The following is a 20,816-nucleotide window of genomic DNA, read 5'->3' on the forward strand; positions in this document are numbered from 1 at the left end:
CAAGTCATGTTTTATCCCCAGCAGGTGCCACTCCTCCAGAGTCGCAATGCAGTCGGCTGAGTTGGGCAGACTACACATGCAGGCATGATGCAGGGAATCCCTGGGGTATTTACTGGGCAAGGCGTATCTTACACACAGCACCCAAAATGACAGATTGAATTTATTATTATAGAAGATATAAATATATATGACAGCAGAGCCGGCCAATTGAGATGTTCACAATTGCGCGTTGCATCTAGCTTTGAAGTGGGTCCGTGAAAATCAGCAGGAAGTGCATTTTGAAGGTGGATTTGCTATGATTTTCCATAGTGTGGTGACATGATAGTGACTTTACATTTCTTTGACCTTTTGTAACGAGATGTGGGATACCCATTGAAAGCCTTGTCGAATTTCAAGTGGACCTGAACTCAGAACGTCCTTTCTGCTCTAAAAGATACGCAACAGCATAACAACCTTTAACCACTTGAGGACCTAGGGCTTTCTACCCCTTAAGGACCGGCCACTTTTTTTCCATTCAGACCACTGCAGCTTTCACGGTTTATTGCTCGCTCATACAACCTACCACCTAAATGAATTTTGGCTCCTTTTCTTGTCACTAATAAAGCTTTCTTTTGATGCTATTTGATTGCTCCTGCGATTTTTACTTTTTATTATATTCATCAAAAAAGACATGAATTTTGGCAAAAAAATGATTTTTTAAACTTTCTGTGCTGACATTTTTCAAATAAAGTAAAATTTCTGTATACATGCAGCGCGAAAAATGTGGACAAACATGTTTTTGATTAAAAAAAACCCATTCAGTGTATATTTATTGGTTTGGGTAAAAGTTATAGCGTTTACAAACTATGGTGCCAAAAGTGAATTTTCCCATTTTCAAGCATCTCTGACTTTTCTGACCCCCTGTCATGTTTCATGAGGGGCTAGAATTCCAGGATAGTATAAATACCCCCCAAATGACCCCATTTTGGAAAGAAGACATCCCAAAGTATTCACTGAGAGGCATAGTGAGTTCATAGAAGATATTATTTTTTGTCACAAGTAAGCGGAAAATGACACTTTGAGAGAAAAAAAAAAAAAAAAAAAAGTTTCCATTTCTTCTAACTTGCGACAAAAAAAAATGAAATCTGCCACGGACTCACCATGCCCCTCTCTGAATACCTTGAAGGGTCTACTTTCCAAAATGGGATCATTTGTGGGGTGTGTTTACTGTCCTGACATTTTGGGGGGTGCTAAATTGTAAGCACCCCTGTAAAGCCTAAAGGTGCTCATTGGACTTTGGACCCCTTAGCGCAGTTAGGCTGCAAAAAAGTGCCACACATGTGGTATTGCCGTACTCAGGAGAAGTAGTATAATGTGTTTTGGGGTGTATTTTTACACATACCCATGCTGGGTGGGAGAAATATCTCTGTAAATGACAATTTGTTAATTTTTTTTACACACAATTGTCCATTTACAGAGATATTTCTCCCACTCAGCATGGGTATGTGTAAAAATACACCACAAAACACATTATACTACTTCTCCTGAGTACGGCGATACCACATGTGTGGCACTTTTTTGCACCCTAACTGCGCTAAAGGGCCCAAAGTCCAATGAGTACCTTTAGGATTTCACAGGTCATTTTGAGAAATTTCGTTTCAAGACTACTCCTCACGGTTTAGGGCCCCTAAAATGCCAGGGCAGTATAGGAACCCCACAAATGACCCCATTTTAGAAAGAAGACACCCCAAGGTATTCCGTTAGTAGTATGGCGAGTTCATAGAAGATTTTATTTTTTGTCACAAGTTAGCGGAAAATGACACTTTGTGAAAAAACACAATTAAAATCAATTTCCGCTAACTTTTGACAAAAAATAAAATCTTCTATGAACTCACCATACTCCTAACGGAATACCTTGGGGTGTCTTCTTTCTAAAATGGGGTCATTTGTGGGGTTCCTATACTGCCCTGGCATTTTAGGGGCCCTAAACCGTGAGGAGTAGTCTTGAAACGAAATTTCTCAAAATGACCTGTGAAATCCTAAAGGTACTCATTGGACTTTGGGCCCTTTAGCGCAGTTAGGGTGCAAAAAAGTGCCACACATGTGGTATCGCCATACTCGGGAGAAGTAGTACAATGTGTTTTGGGGTGTATTTTTACACATACCCATGCTGGGTGGGAGAAATACCTCTGTAAATGGACAATTGTGTGTAAAAAAATCAAAAGATTGTCATTTACAGAGGTATTTCTCCCACCCAGCATGGGTATGTGTAAAAATACACCCCAAAACACATTGTACTACTTCTCCCGAGTACGGCGATACCACATGTGTGGCACTTTTTTGCACCCTAACTGCACTAAGGGGCCCAAAGTCCAATGAGTACCTTTAGGATTTCACAGGTCATTTTTGTTTCAAGACTACTCCTCACGGTTTAGGGCCCCTAAAATGCCAGGGCAGTATAGGAACCCCACTAATGACCCCATTTTAGAAAGAAGACACCCCAAGGTATTCCGTTAGGAGTATGGTGAGTTCATAGAAGTTTTTATTTTTTTGTCACAAGTTAGCGGAAATTGATTTTAATAGTTTTTTTTCACAAAGTGTCATTTTCCGCTAACTTGTGACAAAAAATAAAATCTTCTATGAACTCACCATACTCCGTACGGAATACCTTTGGGTGTCTTCTTTCTAGAATGGGGTCATTTGTGGGGTTCCTATACTGCCCTGGCATTTTAGGGGCCCTAAACCGTGAGGAGTAGTCTTGAAACCAAATGTCGCTGTCACGTTCCGTAACTACTAGTGAGGACAGAGAGTGTCTGATTTCTGGAGATCTGCAGTATCACCAGAAATACAGATATACCTGATTATAAGTGATCTGCAGTCTCACCGATAATCCGATATATAACTAACCTCTGTCCACCCAAAATGGTCTTTTAATGATTGGTGCAAACAGTAAATAACGTATTGCTCTGTGGCGAGGGCCCACAGAGCTCAGACAGCCGTCCAGCGGCAAGGGCCCGCTGGCGGGGATGGTCGACAGGCAGGGATCGGCAACAGGTTATCAGAAATACGAGGTACAGAATCAGGAGGCAGATGCGGAGTCTAAAGGCTAGCCGGGGTTCGGCAACAGAGATCAGAGATACGAGGTACAGAGACGGTAGGCAAGAGAGTGAACGAGGGCACAGCAAGGTTGGCAACGGGTAATCAGATAGGCAACGGTACAAAAAGGATTAGAGAAACTCAGAGTCAAAGACAGGCAAAAGATCAAAGGCACAGGTAAATACAATGGTATGTTTCTTCCAGTACTTATATATTGGCGTAACCAATATATAAGTATACTGTGGATCCGAGAGCTAGCACAGAGTGTGATCGCTACAGCGGACAAGGAGTACTGGCAGTCTGCTGCTTAAATGCAGACTGTCAGTCCAGGAACCCCCACCCCCCGGATGAGGTCAGCAAGGGGTGGGGAGTGCCTCAGCAGGGCGGATCAAGGCAGCCTCCTCCTCAGGGCATAAAGGGCCTGACGCTCCGTGCGTGAGCGCGTTGCCCTGCCCTGCAATGACGACATGCGGCTGGAACGGCCGCCGGCGCTGCCAGCTGACGCGGACCGGAAGTTCGGGGATCCGGTGACGTCAGAGCCGAGAGCGGCGTCCATACTGCCAGCCGCCGAGGGGGTGAGTCTATGCCTGACAGTCGCAAAATGACCTGTGAAATCCTAAAGGTACTCATTGGACTTTGGGCCCCTTAGCGTACTTAGGGTGTAAAAAAGTGCCACACATGTGGTACCGCTGTACTCAGGAGAAGTAGTATAATGCGTTTTGGGGTGTATTTTTACACATACCCATGCTGGGTGGGAGAAATATCTCTGTAAATGACAATTTGTTAATTTTTTTTACACACAATTGTCCATTTACATAGAAATTTCTCCCACCCAGCATGGGTATGTGTAAAAATACACCCCAAAACACATTATACTACTTTTCCTGAGTACGGCGGTACCACATGTGTGACACTTTTTTGCAGCCTAGGTGCGCTAAGGGGCCCAACGTCCTATTCACAGGTCATTTTGAAGCATTTGTTTTCTAGACTACTCCTCGCGGTTTAGGGCCCCTAAAATGCCAGGGCAGTATAGGAACCCCACAAGTGACCCCATTTTAGAAAGAAGACACCCCAAGGTATTCCGTTAGGTGTATGGCGAGTTCATAGAAGATTTTATTTTTTGTCACAAGTTAGTGAAAAATGACACTTTGTGAAAAAAAAACAATAAAAATTAATTTCCGCTAACTTTTGACAAAAAATTAAATCTTCTATGAACTCGTCATACACCTAACATAATACCTTGGGGTGTCTTTTTTTTCTAAAATGGGGTCACTTGTGGGGTTCCTATACCGCCCTGGCATTTTACAGGCCCAAAACCGTGAGTAGTCTGGAAACCAAATGTCTCAAAATGACTGTTCAGGGGTATAAGCATCTGCAAATTTTGATGACAGGTGGTCTATGAGGGGGCGAATTTTGTGGAACCGGTCATAAGCAGGGTGGCCTTTTAGATGACAGGTTGTATTGGGCCTGATCTGATGGATAGGAGTGCTAGGGGGGTGACAGGAGGTGATTGATGGGTGTCTCAGGGGGTGGTTAGAGGGGAAAATAGATGCAATCCATGCACTGGGGAGGTGATCGGAAGGGGGTCTGAGGGTTTGGCCGAGTGATCAGGAGCCCACACGGGGCAAATTGGGGCCTGATCTGATGGGTAGGTGTGCTAGGGGGTGACAGGAGGTGATTGATGGGTGTCTCAAGGTGTGATTAGAGGGGGGAATGGATGCAAGCAATGCACTGGCGAGGTGATCAGGGCTGGGGTCTGAGGGCATTCTGAGGGTGTGGGCGGGTGATTGAGTGCCCTAGGGGCAGATAGGGGTCTAATCTGATAGGTAGCAGTGACAGGAGGTGATTGATGGGTAATTAGTGGGTGTTTAGGGTAGAGAATAGATGGAAACACTGCGCTTGGGTGGTGATCTGATGTCGGATCTGCGGGCGATCTATTGGTGTGGGTGGGTGATCAGTTTGCCCGCAAGGGGCAGGTTAGGGGCTGATTGGGTGGCAGTGACAGCGGGTGATTGATGGGTGGCAGTGACAGGGGGTGATTGATGGGTGGCAGTGACAGGGGGTGATTGATGGGTGATTGATAGGTGATTGACAGGTAATCAGTGGGTTATTACAGGGGAGAACAGATGTAAATATTGCACTGGCGAATTGATAAGGGGGGGTCTGAGGGCAATCTGAGCGTGTAGGCGGTCGATTGGGTGCCCGCAAGGGGCAGATTAGGGTCTGATCTGATAGGTAACAGTGACAGGTGGTGATAGGGAGTGATTGATGGGTGATTGATGGGTAATTAGTGGGTGTTTAGAGGAGAGAATAGATGGAAACACTGCGCTTGGGTGGTGATCTGATGTCGGATCTGCGGGCGATCTATTGGTGTGGGTGGGTGATCAGATTGCCCGCAAGGGGCAGGTTAGGGGCTGATTGTTGGGTGGCAGTGACAGGGGGTGATTGATGGGTGATAGGGGATTGGCAGGTGATTGACAGGTGATCAGTGGGTTATTACAGGGAAGGACAGATGTAATTAATGCACTGGCGAATTGATAAGGGGGGGGGGGGGGTCTGAGGGCAATCTGAGCGTGTGGGCGGGTGATTGGGTGCCCGCAAGGGGCAGATTAGGGTCTGATCTGATAGGTAACAGTGACAGGTGGTGATAGGGGGTGATTGATGGGTAATTAGTGGGTGTTTAGAGAAGATAACAGATGTAAACGATACATTTGGGAGGTAATCTGACGGCGGGTTTGCGGGCGATCTAATGGTGTGGGTGGGTGATCAGATTGCCCGCAAGGGGCAGGTTAGGGGCTGATTGATGGGTGGCAGTGACAGGGGGTGACAGGGGGTGATTGATGGGTGATAGGTGATTGGCAGGTGATTGACAGGTGATCAGTGGGTTATTACAGGGAAGAACAGATGTAATTAATGCACTGGTGAATTGATAAGGGGGGGTCAGAGGGCAATCTGAGCGTGTGGGCGGGTGATTGGGTGCCCGCAAGGGGCAGATTAGGGTCTGATCTGATAGGTAACAGTGACAGGTGGTGATAGGGGGTGATTGATGGGTAATTAGTGGGTGTTTAGAGAAGATAACAGATGTAAACGATACATTTGGGAGGTAATCTGACGGCGGGTTTGCGGGCGATCTAATGGTGTGGGTGGGTGATCAGATTGCCCGCAAGGGGCAGGTTAGGGGCTGATTGATGGGTGGCAGTGACAGGGGGTGACTGATGGGTGATAGGTGATTGGCAGGTGATTGACAGGTGATCAGTGGGTTATTACAGGGAAGAACAGATGTAATTAATGCACTGGTGAATTGATAAGGGGGGGTCAGAGGGCAATCTGAGCGTGTGGGCGGGTGATTGGGTGCCCGCAAGGGGCAGATTAGGGTCTGATCTGATAGGTAAAAGTGACAAGTGGTGATAGGGGGTGATTGATGGGTGATTGATGGGTAATTAGTGGGTGTTTAGAGGAGAGAATAGATGTAAACAATGGATTTAGGAGGTGATCTGATGTCGGATCTGTGGGCGATCTATTGGTGTGGGGGGGTGATCAGATTGCCCGCAAGGGGCAGGTTAGGGGCTGATTGATGGGTGGCAGTGACAGGGGGTGATTGACGGGTGATTGATGGGTGATTGACAGGTGATTGACAGGTGATTGACAGGTGATCAGGGGGATAGATGCATACAGTAAACAGGGGGTGGTGGTCTGGGGGGGGGGTCTGGGGAGAATCTGAGGGGTGGGGGGTGATCAGGAGGGGGCAGGGAGCAGGGGGGGGATAAAAAAAAAAATAGCGTTGACAGATAGTGACAGGGAGTGATTGATGGGTGATTAGGGGGGTGATTGGGTGCAAACAGGGGTCTGGGGGGTGGGCAGGGGGGGGGGTCTGATGGGTGCTGTGGGCGATCTGGGGCAGGGGGGGGAGAAATCAGTGTGTTTGGGTGCAGACTAGGGTGGCTGCAGCCTGCCCTGGTGGTCCCTCGGACACTGGGACCACCAGGGCAGGAGGCAGCCTGTATAATACACTTTGTAAACATTACAAAGTGTATTATACACTTTGTATGCGGCGATCGCGGGGTTAACATCCCGCTGGCGCTTCCGTATAGCCGGCGGGATGTTGCGGCGAGCGAGCGGTGACAGGCGCCGGCGGAGGATCGCGTCACGGATGACGCGATCGCTCCGCCCATGCCCTTAAATGGACCGCCGCCTCTGTGGGTGAGGCCGTCCTGCAGGGCTCCACTTCCCCGCCGCCCCTGTGTAGTGGGCGGTCGGGAAGTGGTTAAACAAAAAACATTTCTTTGTTACAGCTAATAGAAATCCTAAGAGAAATCTGCACTGTTTTTACTTCCTGACTGATGGAAGCAGACATATTGTTAACAGGCTGTGCTTTCAAATGAGCTTATCTGCCATTGGCAGTCATGTGACCCAGGGTGATCACCACATCTAGTGATTAGACACAAATGAGGGGGACAGGCTAAAGTCTCTAAATACATACACAGGGTGCATTTCTCTATGTTTTCCTTCTTTCCTGTGCAAGAGTTCTGGTCCACTTTAAAAGCCTTTGGCAGCCATGAGAATCCAAGTCATTTGTATCAGAGTACAATGTGTGTTGGTATGCTACATGTAAGGGCCAAAGAAGGAATGTGCCACCCCAGATGGGACTCGAACCCACAATCCCTGGCTTAGGAGGCCAGTGCCTTATCCATTAGGCCACTGGGGCATGCTGTAGAAGTGCAGCAAGTAGGCTTTTGCTCCACAGAGACTGCACAATGCCTCTTGTAGCAAATGAGTTGCAAATGGACGTACTTCTTTTCCTTGTGTTGTGCCATGGATTTTGCAGGTGATATAGCTCTTGCCAGCTTCCTCCACTGCTCTTCAACAAGCAAAAGCATTGGTCTCATTCTTTTTGGTCCTCACTCAAAACAAGCTTCCCTTGTTGGGCAATGACAGCTCCTGCGTGTAGCAGTGGCATACTGGCACCCTTTGGCTTGAATGTTTTGGGTCATAGGAGAAAGGTGATTAAAGGAAGCAAAAGGGCAACTATCTCTGCTCCAGGTGAGGCTCGAACTCACAACCTCGGCATTGCTCAACAGATACTGTCTTATAAGTACCGCGCGCTAACCGATTGCACCACTGGAGCTCCGTTGCTGCTGTTGGGGAGGTGCCTTTATCACCAGGACACTTGGCCTGTGATGCGTAACTCGTTAAAATGAAGCACATGTCATAAATCATTATAAGACCAAGTCAATTGTTTGTTAAGAAGAAAACCGGTAGAAGACAGGGAGCGTTTGTCCAAATCAGCAAGCCAAGGTGACTATTAAGATCATCTCCATAGAGGTGAGTGGACTTCAATGGAGGCTTGACACAGACTAGGAGCACACAATCACACTTTTTTTGTGGTGGTGAGAGAATAGGCCATGAGAGCAGGCTTTGAAAGCCATGAATACCTCTGAAAAGGTGTGAGATCATTCTGGTCTGCTGCTAAATGTGCATGTTCCTACTGCATATAAGGCGATAATAAGGAAAAGCACACCTATCTCAAGTCATGTTTTATCCCCAGCAGGTGCCACTCCTCCAGAGTCGCAATGCAGTCGGCTGAGTTGGGCAGACTACACATGCAGGCATGATGCAGGGAATCCCTGGGGTATTTACTGGGCAAGGCGTATCTTACACACAGCACCCAAAATGACAGATTGAATTTATTATTATAGAAGATATAAATATATATGACAGCAGAGCCGGCCAATTGAGATGTTCACAATTGCGCGTTGCATCTAGCTTTGAAGTGGGTCCGTGAAAATCAGCAGGAAGTGCATTTTGAAGGTGGATTTGCTATGATTTTCCATAGTGTGGTGACATGATAGTGACTTTACATTTCTTTGACCTTTTGTAACGAGATGTGGGATACCCATTGAAAGCCTTGTCGAATTTCAAGTGGACCTGAACTCAGAACGTCCTTTCTGCTCTAAAAGATACGCAACAGCATAACAACCTTTAAACAAGAAACATTTCTTTGTTACAGCTAATAGAAATCCTAAGATAAATCTGCACTGTTTCTACTTCCTGACTGATGGAAGCAGACATATTGTTAACAGGCTGTGCTTTCAAATGAGCTTATCTGCCATTGGCAGTCATGTGACCCAGGGTGATCACCACAACTAGTGATTAGACACAAATGAGGGGGACAGGCTAAAGTCTCTAAATACATACACAGGATGCATTTCTCTATGTTCTCCTTCTTTCCTGTGCAAGAGTTCTGGTCCACTTTAAAAGCCTTTGGCAGCCATGAGAATCCAAGTCATTTGTATCAGAGTACAATGTGTGTTGGTATGCTACATGTAAGGGCCAAAGAAGGAATGTGCCACCCCAGATGGGACTCGAACCCACAATCCCTGGCTTAGGAGGCCAGTGCCTTATCCATTAGGCCACTGGGGCATGCTGTAGAAGTGCAGCAAGTAGGCTTTTGCTCCACAGAGACTGCACAATGCCTCTTGCAGCAAATGAGTTGCAAATGGACGTACTTCTTTTCCTTGTGTTGTGCCATGGATTTTGCAGGTGATATAGCTCTTGCCAGCTTCCTCCACTGCTCTTCAACAAGCAAAAGCATTGGTCTCATTCTTTTTGGTCCTCACTCAAAACAAGCTTCCCTTGTTGGGCAATGACAGCTCCTGCGTGTAGCAGTGGCATACTGGCACCCTTTGGCTTGAATGTTTTGGGTCATAGGAGAAAGGTGATTAAAGGAAGCAAAAGGGCAACTATCTCTGCTCCAGGTGAGGCTCGAACTCACAACCTCAGCATTGCTCAACAGATACTGTCTTATAAGTACCGCGCGCTAACCGATTGCACCACTGGAGCTCCGTTGCTGCTGTTGGGGAGGTGCCTTTATCACCAGGACACTTGGCCTGTGATGCGTAACTCGTTAAAATGAAGCACATGTCATAAATCATTATAAGACCAAGTCAATTGTTTGTTAAGAAGAAAACCGGTAGAAGACAGGGAGCGTTTGTCCAAATCAGCAAGCCAAGGTGACTATTAAGATCATCTCCATAGAGGTGAGTGGACTTCAATGGAGGCTTGACACAGACTAGGAGCACACAATCACACTTTTTTTGTGGTGGTGAGAGAATAGGCCATGAGAGCAGGCTTTGAAAGCCATGAATACCTCTGAAAAGGTGTGAGATCATTCTGGTCTGCTGCTAAATGTGCATGTTCCTACTGCATATAAGGCGATAATAAGGAAAAGCACACCTATCTCAAGTCATGTTTTATCCCCAGCAGGTGCCACTCCTCCAGAGTCGCAATGCAGTCGGCTGAGTTGGGCAGACTACACATGCAGGCATGATGCAGGGAATCCCTGGGGTATTTACTGGGCAAGGCGTATCTTACACACAGCACCCAAAATGACAGATTGAATTTATTATTATAGAAGATATAAATATATATGACAGCAGAGCCGGCCAATTGAGATGTTCACAATTGCGCGTTGCATCTAGCTTTGAAGTGGGTCCGTGAAAATCAGCAGGAAGTGCATTTTGAAGGTGGATTTGCTATGATTTTCCATAGTGTGGTGACATGATAGTGACTTTACATTTCTTTGACCTTTTGTAACGAGATGTGGGATACCCATTGAAAGCCTTGTCGAATTTCAAGTGGACCTGAACTCAGAACGTCCTTTCTGCTCTAAAAGATACGCAACAGCATAACAACCTTTAAACAAGAAACATTTCTTTGTTACAGCTAATAGAAATCCTAAGAGAAATCTGCACTGTTTCTACTTCCTGACTGATGGAAGCAGACATATTGTTAACAGGCTGTGCTTTCAAATGAGCTTATCTGCCATTGGCAGTCATGTGACCCAGGGTGATCACCACAACTAGTGATTAGACACAAATGAGGGGGACAGGCTAAAGTCTCTAAATACATACACAGGGTGCATTTCTCTATGTTTTCCTTCTTTCCTGTGCAAGAGTTCTGGTCCACTTTAAAAGCCTTTGGCAGCCATGAGAATCCAAGTCATTTGTATCAGAGTACAATGTGTGTTGGTATGCTACATGTAAGGGTCAAAGAAGGATTGTGCCACCCCAGATGGGACTCGAACCCACAATCCCTGGCTTAGGAGGCCAGTGCCTTATCCATTAGGCCACTGGGGCATGCTGTAGAAGTGCAGCAAGTAGGCTTTTGCTCCACAGAGACTGCACAATGCCTCTTGTAGCAAATGAGTTGCAAATGGACGTACTTCTTTTCCTTGTGTTGTGCCATGGATTTTGCAGGTGATATAGCTCTTGCCAGCTTCCTCCACTGCTCTTCAACAAGCAAAAGCATTGGTCTCATTCTTTTTGGTCCTCACTCAAAACAAGCTTCCCTTGTTGGGCAATGACAGCTCCTGCGTGTAGCAGTGGCATACTGGCACCCTTTGGCTTGAATGTTTTGGGTCATAGGAGAAAGGTGATTAAAGGAAGCAAAAGGGCAACTATCTCTGCTCCAGGTGAGGCTCGAACTCACAACCTCGGCATTGCTCAACAGATACTGTCTTATAAGTACCGCGCGCTAACCGATTGCGCCACTGGAGCTCCGTTGCTGCTGTTGGGGAGGTGCCTTTATCACCAGGACACTTGGCCTGTGATGCGTAACTCGTTAAAATGAAGCACATGTCATAAATCATTATAAGACCAAGTCAATTGTTTGTTAAGAAGAAAACCGGTAGAAGACAGGGAGCGTTTGTCCAAATCAGCAAGCCAAGGTGACTATTAAGATCATCTCCATAGAGGTGAGTGGACTTCAATGGAGGCTTGACACAGACTAGGAGCACACAATCACACTTTTTTTGTGGTGGTGAGAGAATAGGCCATGAGAGCAGGCTTTGAAAGCCATGAATACCTCTGAAAAGGTGTGAGATCATTCTGGTCTGCTGCTAAATGTGCATGTTCCTACTGCATATAAGGCGATAATAAGGAAAAGCACACCTATCTCAAGTCATGTTTTATCCCCAGCAGGTGCCACTCCTCCAGAGTCGCAATGCAGTCGGCTGAGTTGGGCAGACTACACATGCAGGCATGATGCAGGGAATCCCTGGGGTATTTACTGGGCAAGGCGTATCTTACACACAGCACCCAAAATGACAGATTGAATTTATTATTATAGAAGATATAAATATATATGACAGCAGAGCCGGCCAATTGAGATGTTCACAATTGCGCGTTGCATCTAGCTCTGAAGTGGGTCCGTGAAAATCAGCAGGAAGTGCATTTTGAAGGTGGATTTGCTATGATTTTCCATAGTGTGGTGACATGATAGTGACTTTACATTTCTTTGACCTTTTGTAACGAGATGTGGGATACCCATTGAAAGCCTTGTCGAATTTCAAGTGGACCTGAACTCAGAACGTCCTTTCTGCTCTAAAAGATACGCAACAGCATAACAACCTTTAAACAAGAAACATTTCTTTGTTACAGCTAATAGAAATCCTAAGATAAATCTGCACTGTTTCTACTTCCTGACTGATGGAAGCAGACATATTGTTAACAGGCTGTGCTTTCAAATGAGCTTATCTGCCATTGGCAGTCATGTGACCCAGGGTGATCACCACAACTAGTGATTAGACACAAATGAGGGGGACAGGCTAAAGTCTCTAAATACATACACAGGGTGCATTTCTCTATGTTTTCCTTCTTTCCTGTGCAAGAGTTCTGGTCCACTTTAAAAGCCTTTGGCAGCCATGAGAATCCAAGTCATTTGTACCAGAGTACAATGTGTGTTGGTATGCTACATGTAAGGGCCAAAGAAGGATTGTGCCACCCCAGATGGGACTCAAACCCACAATCCCTGGCTTAGGAGGCCAGTGCCTTATCCATTAGGCCACTGGGGCATGCTGTAGAAGTGCAGCAAGTAGGCTTTTGCTCCACAGAGACTGCACAATGCCTCTTGTAGCAAATGAGTTGCAAATGGACGTACTTCTTTTCCTTGTGTTGTGCCATGGATTTTGCAGGTGATATAGCTCTTGCCAGCTTCCTCCACTGCTCTTCAACAAGCAAAAGCATTGGTCTCATTCTTTTTGGTCCTCACTCAAAACAAGCTTCCCTTGTTGGGCAATGACAGCTCCTGCGTGTAGCAGTGGCATACTGGCACCCTTTGGCTTGAATGTTTTGGGTCATAGGAGAAAGGTGATTAAAGGAAGCAAAAGGGCAACTATCTCTGCTCCAGGTGAGGCTCAAACTCACAACCTCGGCATTGCTCAACAGATACTGTCTTATAAGTACCGCGCGCTAACCGATTGCGCCACTGGAGCTCCGTTGCTGCTGTTGGGGAGGTGCCTTTATCACCAGGACACTTGGCCTGTAATGCGTAACTCGTTAAAATGAAGCACATGTCATAAATCATTATAAGACCAAGTCAATTGTTTGTTAAGAAGAAAACCGGTAGAAGACAGGGAGCGTTTGTCCAAATCAGCAAGCCAAGGTGACTATTAAGATCATCTCCATAGAGGTGAGTGGACTTCAATGGAGGCTTGACACAGACTAGGAGCACACAATCACACTTTTTTTGTGGTGGTGAGAGAATAGGCCATGAGAGCAGGCTTTGAAAGCCATGAATACCTCTGAAAAGGTGTGAGATCATTCTGGTCTGCTGCTAAATGTGCATGTTCCTACTGCATATAAGGCGATAATAAGGAAAAGCACACCTATCTCAAGTCATGTTTTATCCCCAGCAGGTGCCACTCCTCCAGAGTCGCAATGCAGTCGGCTGAGTTGGGCAGACTACACATGCAGGCATGATGCAGGGAATCCCTGGGGTATTTACTGGGCAAGGCGTATCTTACACACAGCACCCAAAATGACAGATTGAATTTATTATTATAGAAGATATAAATATATATGACAGCAGAGCCGGCCAATTGAGATGTTCACAATTGCGCGTTGCATCTAGCTTTGAAGTGGGTCCGTGAAAATCAGCAGGAAGTGCATTTTGAAGGTGGATTTGCTATGATTTTCCATAGTGTGGTGACATGATAGTGACTTTACATTTCTTTGACCTTTTGTAACGAGATGTGGGATACCCATTGAAAGCCTTGTCGAATTTCAAGTGGACCTGAACTCAGAACGTCCTTTCTGCTCTAAAAGATACGCAACAGCATAACAACCTTTAAACAAGAAACATTTCTTTGTTACAGCTAATAGAAATCCTAAGATAAATCTGCACTGTTTCTACTTCCTGACTGATGGAAGCAGACATATTGTTAACAGGCTGTGCTTTCAAATGAGCTTATCTGCCATTGGCAGTCATGTGACCCAGGGTGATCACCACAACTAGTGATTAGACACAAATGAGGGGGACAGGCTAAAGTCTCTAAATACATACACAGGATGCATTTCTCTATGTTCTCCTTCTTTCCTGTGCAAGAGTTCTGGTCCACTTTAAAAGCCTTTGGCAGCCATGAGAATCCAAGTCATTTGTATCAGAGTACAATGTGTGTTGGTATGCTACATGTAAGGGCCAAAGAAGGAATGTGCCACCCCAGATGGGACTCGAACCCACAATCCCTGGCTTAGGAGGCCAGTGCCTTATCCATTAGGCCACTGGGGCATGCTGTAGAAGTGCAGCAAGTAGGCTTTTGCTCCACAGAGACTGCACAATGCCTCTTGCAGCAAATAAGTTGCAAATGGACGTACTTCTTTTCCTTGTGTTGTGCCATGGATTTTGCAGGTGATATAGCTCTTGCCAGCTTCCTCCACTGCTCTTCAACAAGCAAAAGCATTGGTCTCATTCTTTTTGGTCCTCACTCAAAACAAGCTTCCCTTGTTGGGCAATGACAGCTCCTGCGTGTAGCAGTGGCATACTGGCACCCTTTGGCTTGAATGTTTTGGGTCATAGGAGAAAGGTGATTAAAGGAAGCAAAAGGGCAACTATCTCTGCTCCAGGTGAGGCTCGAACTCACAACCTCGGCATTGCTCAACAGATACTGTCTTATAAGTACCGCGCGCTAACCGATTGCGCCACTGGAGCTCCGTTGCTGCTGTTGGGGAGGTGCCTTTATCACCAGGACACTTGGCCTGTGATGCGTAACTCGTTAAAATGAAGCACATGTCATAAATCATTATAAGACCAAGTCAATTGTTTGTTAAGAAGAAAACCGGTAGAAGACAGGGAGCGTTTGTCCAAATCAGCAAGCCAAGGTGACTATTAAGATCATCTCCATAGAGGTGAGTGGACTTCAATGGAGGCTTGACACAGACTAGGAGCACACAATCACACTTTTTTTGTGGTGGTGAGAGAATAGGCCATGAGAGCAGGCTTTGAAAGCCATGAATACCTCTGAAAAGGTGTGAGATCATTCTGGTCTGCTGCTAAATGTGCATGTTCCTACTGCATATAAGGCGATAATAAGGAAAAGCACACCTATCTCAAGTCATGTTTTATCCCCAGCAGGTGCCACTCCTCCAGAGTCGCAATGCAGTCGGCTGAGTTGGGCAGACTACACATGCAGGCATGATGCAGGGAATCCCTGGGGTATTTACTGGGCAAGGCGTATCTTACACACAGCACCCAAAATGACAGATTGAATTTATTATTATAGAATATATAAATATATATGACAGCAGAGCCGGCCAATTGAGATGTTCACAATTGCGCGTTGCATCTAGCTTTGAAGTGGGTCCGTGAAAATCAGCAGGAAGTGCATTTTGAAGGTGGATTTGCTATGATTTTCCATAGTGTGGTGACATGATAGTGACTTTACATTTCTTTGACCTTTTGTAACGAGATGTGGGATACCCATTGAAAGCCTTGTCGAATTTCAAGTGGACCTGAACTCAGAACGTCCTTTCTGCTCTAAAAGATACGCAACAGCATAACAACCTTTAAACAAGAAACATTTCTTTGTTACAGCTAATAGAAATCCTAAGATAAATCTGCACTGTTTCTACTTCCTGACTGATGGAAGCAGACATATTGTTAACAGGCTGTGCTTTCAAATGAGCTTATCTGCCATTCGCAGTCATGTGACCCAGGGTGATCACCACAACTAGTGATTAGACACAAATGAGGGGGACAGGCTAAAGTCTCTAAATACATACACAGGGTGCATTTCTCTATGTTTTCCTTCTTTCCTGTGCAAGAGTTCTGGTCCACTTTAAAAGCCTTTGGCAGCCATGAGAATCCAAGTCATTTGTATCAGAGTACAATGTGTGTTGGTATGCTACATGTAAGGGCCAAAGAAGGATTGTGCCACCCCAGATGGGACTCGAACCCACAATCCCTGGCTTAGGAGGCCAGTGCCTTATCCATTAGGCCACTGGGGCATGCTGTAGAAGTGCAGCAAGTAGGCTTTTGCTCCACAGAGACTGCACAATGCCTCTTGTAGCAAATGAGTTGCAAATGGACGTACTTCTTTTCCTTGTGTTGTGCCATGGATTTTGCAGGTGATATAGCTCTTGCCAGCTTCCTCCACTGCTCTTCAACAAGCAAAAGCATTGGTCTCATTCTTTTTGGTCCTCACTCAAAACAAGCTTCCCTTGTTGGGCAATGACAGCTCCTGCGTGTAGCAGTGGCATACTGGCACCCTTTGGCTTGAATGTTTTGGGTCATAGGAGAAAGGTGATTAAAGGAAGCAAAAGGGCAACTATCTCTGCTCCAGGTGAGGCTCGAACTCACAACCTCGGCATTGCTCAACAGATACTGTCTTATAAGTACCGCGTGCTAACCGATTGCGCCACTGGAGCTCCGTTGCTGCTGTTGGGGAGGTGCCTTTATCACCAGGACACTTGGCCTGTGATGCGTAACTCGTTAAAATGAAGCACATGTCATAAATCATTATAAGACCAAGTCAATTGTTTGTTAAGAAGAAAACCGGTAGAAGACAGGGAGCGTTTGTCCAAATCAGCAAGCCAAGGTGACTATTAAGATCATCTCCATAGAGGTGAGTGGACTTCAATGGAGGCTTGACACAGACTAGGAGCACACAATCACACTTTTTTTGTGGTGGTGAGAGAATAGGCCATGAGAGCAGGCTTTGAAAGCCATGAATACCTCTGAAAAGGTGTGAGATCATTCTGGTCTGCTGCTAAATGTGCATGTTCCTACTGCATATAAGGCGATAATAAGGAAAAGCACACCTATCTCAAGTCATGTTTTATCCCCAGCAGGTGCCACTCCTCCAGAGTCGCAATGCAGTCGGCTGAGTTGGGCAGACTACACATGCAGGCATGATGCAGGGAATCCCTGGGGTATTTACTGGGCAAGGCGTATCTTACACACAGCACCCAAAATGACAGATTGAATTTATTATTATAGAAGATATAAATATATATGACAGCAGAGCCGGCCAATTGAGATGTTCACAATTGCGCGTTGCATCTAGCTTTGAAGTGGGTCCGTGAAAATCAGCAGGAAGTGCATTTTGAAGGTGGATTTGCTATGATTTTCCATAGTGTGGTGACATGATAGTGACTTTACATTTCTTTGACCTTTTGTAACGAGATGTGGGATACCCATTGAAAGCCTTGTCGAATTTCAAGTGGACCTGAACTCAGAACGTCCTTTCTGCTCTAAAAGATACGCAACAGCATAACAACCTTTAAACAAGAAACATTTCTTTGTTACAGCTAATAGAAATCCTAAGATAAATCTGCACTGTTTCTACTTCCTGACTGATGGAAGCAGACATATTGTTAACAGGCTGTGCTTTCAAATGAGCTTATCTGCCATTGGCAGTCATGTGACCCAGGGTGATCACCACAACTAGTGATTAGACACAAATGAGGGGGACAGGCTAAAGTCTCTAAATACATACACAGGGTGCATTTCTCTATGTTTTCCTTCTTTCCTGTGCAAGAGTTCTGGTCCACTTTAAAAGCCTTTGGCAGCCATGAGAATCCAAGTCATTTGTACCAGAGTACAATGTGTGTTGGTATGCTACATGTAAGGGCCAAAGAAGGATTGTGCCACCCCAGATGGGACTCAAACCCACAATCCCTGGCTTAGGAGGCCAGTGCCTTATCCATTAGGCCACTGGGGCATGCTGTAGAAGTGCAGCAAGTAGGCTTTTGCTCCACAGAGACTGCACAATGCCTCTTGTAGCAAATGAGTTGCAAATGGACGTACTTCTTTTCCTTGTGTTGTGCCATGGATTTTGCAGGTGATATAGCTCTTGCCAGCTTCCTCCACTGCTCTTCAACAAGCAAAAGCATTGGTCTCATTCTTTTTGGTCCTCACTCAAAACAAGCTTCCCTTGTTGGGCAATGACAGCTCCTGCGTGTAGCAGTGGCATACTGGCACCCTTTGGCTTGAATGTTTTGGGTCATAGGAGAAAGGTGATTAAAGGAAGCAAAAGGGCAACTATCTCTGCTCCAGGTGAGGCTCGAACTCACAACCTCGGCATTGCTCAACAGATACTGTCTTATAAGTACCGCGCGCTAACCGATTGCGCCACTGGAGCTCCGTTGCTGCTGTTGGGGAGGTGCCTTTATCACCAGGACACTTGGCCTGTGATGCGTAACTCGTTAAAATGAAGCACATGTCATAAATCATTATAAGACCAAGTCAATTGTTTGTTAAGAAGAAAACCGGTAGAAGACAGGGAGCGTTTGTCCAAATCAGCAAGCCAAGGTGACTATTAAGATCATCTCCATAGAGGTGAGTGGACTTCAATGGAGGCTTGACACAGACTAGGAGCACACAATCACACTTTTTTTGTGGTGGTGAGAGAATAGGCCATGAGAGCAGGCTTTGAAAGCCATGAATACCTCTGAAAAGGTGTGAGATCATTCTGGTCTGCTGCTAAATGTGCATGTTCCTACTGCATATAAGGCGATAATAAGGAAAAGCACACCTATCTCAAGTCATGTTTTATCCCCAGCAGGTGCCACTCCTCCAGAGTCGCAATGCAGTCGGCTGAGTTGGGCAGACTACACATGCAGGCATGATGCAGGGAATCCCTGGGGTATTTACTGGGCAAGGCGTATCTTACACACAGCACCCAAAATGACAGATTGAATTTATTATTATAGAAGATATAAATATATATGACAGCAGAGCCGGCCAATTGAGATGTTCACAATTGCGCGTTGCATCTAGCTTTGAAGTGGGTCCGTGAAAATCAGCAGGAAGTGCATTTTGAAGGTGGATTTGCTATGATTTTCCATAGTGTGGTGACATGATAGTGACTTTACATTTCTTTGACCTTTTGTAACGAGATGTGGGATACCCATTGAAAGCCTTGTCGAATTTCAAGTGGACCTGAACTCAGAACGTCCTTTCTGCTCTAAAAGATACGCAACAGCATAACAACCTTTAAACAAGAAACATTTCTTTGTTACAGCTAATAGAAATCCTAAGATAAATCTGCACTGTTTCTACTTCCTGACTGATGGAAGCAGACATATTGTTAACAGGCTGTGCTTTCAAATGAGCTTATCTGCCATTGGCAGTCATGTGACCCAGGGTGATCACCACAACTAGTGATTAGACACAAATGAGGGGGACAGGCTAAAGTCTCTAAATACATACACAGGGTGCATTTCTCTATGTTTTCCTTCTTTCCTGTGCAAGAGTTCTGGTCCACTTTAAAAGCCTTTGGCAGCCATGAGAATCCAAGTCATTTGTATCAGAGTACAATGTGTGTTGGTATGCTACATGTAAGGGTCAAAGAAGGATTGTGCCACCCCAGATGGGACTCGAACCCACAATCCCTGGCTTAGGAGGCCAGTGCCTTATCCATTAGGCCACTGGGGCATGCTGTAGAAGTGCAGCAAGTAGGCTTTTGCTCCACAGAGACTGCACAATGCCTCTTGTAGCAAATGAGTTGCAAATGGACGTACTTCTTTTCCTTGTGTTGTGCCATGGATTTTGCAGGTGATATAGCTCTTGCCAGCTTCCTCCACTGCTCTTCAACAAGCAAAAGCATTGGTCTCATTCTTTTTGGTCCTCACTCAAAACAAGCTTCCCTTGTTGGGCAATGACAGCTCCTGCGTGTAGCAGTGGCATACTGGCACCCTTTGGCTTGAATGTTTTGGGTCATAGGAGAAAGGTGATTAAAGGAAGCAAAAGGGCAACTATCTCTGCTCCAGGTGAGGCTCGAACTCACAACCTCGGCATTGCTCAACAGATACTGTCTTATAAGTACCGCGCGCTAACCGATTGCGCCACTGGAGCTCCGTTGCTGCTGTTGGGGAGGTGCCTTTATCACCAGGACACTTGGCCTGTGATGCGTAACTCGTTAAAATGAAGCACATGTCATAAATCATTATAAGACCAAGTCAATTGTTTGTTAAGAAGAAAACCGGTAGAAGACAGGGAGCGTTTGTCCAAATCAGCAAGCCAAGGTGACTATTAAGATCATCTCCATAGAGGTGAGTGGACTTCAATGGAGGCTTGACACAGACTAGGAGCACACAATCACACTTTTTTTGTGGTGGTGAGAGAATAGGCCATGAGAGCAGGCTTTGAAAGCCATGAATACCTCTGAAAAGGTGTGAGATCATTCTGGTCTGCTGCTAAATGTGCATGTTCCTACTGCATATAAGGCGATAATAAGGAAAAGCACACCTATCTCAAGTCATGTTTTATCCCCAGCAGGTGCCACTCCTCCAGAGTCGCAATGCAGTCGGCTGAGTTGGGCAGACTACACATGCAGGCATGATGCAGGGAATCCCTGGGGTATTTACTGGGCAAGGCGTATCTTACACACAGCACCCAAAATGACAGATTGAATTTATTATTATAGAAGATATAAATATATATGACAGCAGAGCCGGCCAATTGAG

At 45.8% G+C, this 20,816-nt stretch overlaps 16 non-coding genes across 16 annotated transcripts; all 16 read right to left on the minus strand.

Moving 5' to 3' along the window:
- Positions 1-7,707: 7,707 nt before the first annotated feature.
- On the minus strand, positions 7,708-7,780 carry TRNAR-CCU (transfer RNA arginine (anticodon CCU)). Its single transcript has one exon. It is a non-coding gene; the product is annotated as a tRNA-Arg (tRNA).
- Positions 7,781-8,107: 327 nt separating this feature from the next.
- Positions 8,108-8,200, minus strand: TRNAI-UAU (transfer RNA isoleucine (anticodon UAU)). Its single transcript is given in 2 exon segments — positions 8,108-8,143; positions 8,163-8,200. It is a non-coding gene; the product is annotated as a tRNA-Ile (tRNA).
- A 1,222-nt stretch (positions 8,201-9,422) lies between these two features.
- TRNAR-CCU (transfer RNA arginine (anticodon CCU)) lies at positions 9,423-9,495 on the minus strand. Its single transcript has one exon. It is a non-coding gene; the product is annotated as a tRNA-Arg (tRNA).
- Positions 9,496-9,822: 327 nt separating this feature from the next.
- On the minus strand, positions 9,823-9,915 carry TRNAI-UAU (transfer RNA isoleucine (anticodon UAU)). The gene is given in 2 exon segments: positions 9,823-9,858; positions 9,878-9,915. It is a non-coding gene; the product is annotated as a tRNA-Ile (tRNA).
- Positions 9,916-11,137: 1,222 nt separating this feature from the next.
- TRNAR-CCU (transfer RNA arginine (anticodon CCU)) lies at positions 11,138-11,210 on the minus strand. The gene has a single exon. It is a non-coding gene; the product is annotated as a tRNA-Arg (tRNA).
- A 327-nt stretch (positions 11,211-11,537) lies between these two features.
- Positions 11,538-11,630, minus strand: TRNAI-UAU (transfer RNA isoleucine (anticodon UAU)). The gene is given in 2 exon segments: positions 11,538-11,573; positions 11,593-11,630. It is a non-coding gene; the product is annotated as a tRNA-Ile (tRNA).
- A 1,222-nt stretch (positions 11,631-12,852) lies between these two features.
- Positions 12,853-12,925, minus strand: TRNAR-CCU (transfer RNA arginine (anticodon CCU)). The gene has a single exon. It is a non-coding gene; the product is annotated as a tRNA-Arg (tRNA).
- A 327-nt stretch (positions 12,926-13,252) lies between these two features.
- TRNAI-UAU (transfer RNA isoleucine (anticodon UAU)) lies at positions 13,253-13,345 on the minus strand. Its single transcript is given in 2 exon segments — positions 13,253-13,288; positions 13,308-13,345. It is a non-coding gene; the product is annotated as a tRNA-Ile (tRNA).
- Positions 13,346-14,567: 1,222 nt separating this feature from the next.
- On the minus strand, positions 14,568-14,640 carry TRNAR-CCU (transfer RNA arginine (anticodon CCU)). The gene has a single exon. It is a non-coding gene; the product is annotated as a tRNA-Arg (tRNA).
- Positions 14,641-14,967: 327 nt separating this feature from the next.
- On the minus strand, positions 14,968-15,060 carry TRNAI-UAU (transfer RNA isoleucine (anticodon UAU)). The gene is given in 2 exon segments: positions 14,968-15,003; positions 15,023-15,060. It is a non-coding gene; the product is annotated as a tRNA-Ile (tRNA).
- A 1,222-nt stretch (positions 15,061-16,282) lies between these two features.
- Positions 16,283-16,355, minus strand: TRNAR-CCU (transfer RNA arginine (anticodon CCU)). The gene has a single exon. It is a non-coding gene; the product is annotated as a tRNA-Arg (tRNA).
- A 327-nt stretch (positions 16,356-16,682) lies between these two features.
- TRNAI-UAU (transfer RNA isoleucine (anticodon UAU)) lies at positions 16,683-16,775 on the minus strand. The gene is given in 2 exon segments: positions 16,683-16,718; positions 16,738-16,775. It is a non-coding gene; the product is annotated as a tRNA-Ile (tRNA).
- Positions 16,776-17,997: 1,222 nt separating this feature from the next.
- On the minus strand, positions 17,998-18,070 carry TRNAR-CCU (transfer RNA arginine (anticodon CCU)). Its single transcript has one exon. It is a non-coding gene; the product is annotated as a tRNA-Arg (tRNA).
- A 327-nt stretch (positions 18,071-18,397) lies between these two features.
- Positions 18,398-18,490, minus strand: TRNAI-UAU (transfer RNA isoleucine (anticodon UAU)). Its single transcript is given in 2 exon segments — positions 18,398-18,433; positions 18,453-18,490. It is a non-coding gene; the product is annotated as a tRNA-Ile (tRNA).
- A 1,222-nt stretch (positions 18,491-19,712) lies between these two features.
- On the minus strand, positions 19,713-19,785 carry TRNAR-CCU (transfer RNA arginine (anticodon CCU)). Its single transcript has one exon. It is a non-coding gene; the product is annotated as a tRNA-Arg (tRNA).
- Positions 19,786-20,112: 327 nt separating this feature from the next.
- Positions 20,113-20,205, minus strand: TRNAI-UAU (transfer RNA isoleucine (anticodon UAU)). Its single transcript is given in 2 exon segments — positions 20,113-20,148; positions 20,168-20,205. It is a non-coding gene; the product is annotated as a tRNA-Ile (tRNA).
- Between the last annotated feature and the right edge of the window lie 611 nt (positions 20,206-20,816).

The sequence above is a fragment of the Hyperolius riggenbachi genome, chromosome 3 (genome assembly GCF_040937935.1).
Source record: "Hyperolius riggenbachi isolate aHypRig1 chromosome 3, aHypRig1.pri, whole genome shotgun sequence".
Lineage (NCBI taxonomy): Eukaryota > Metazoa > Chordata > Amphibia > Anura > Hyperoliidae > Hyperolius > Hyperolius riggenbachi.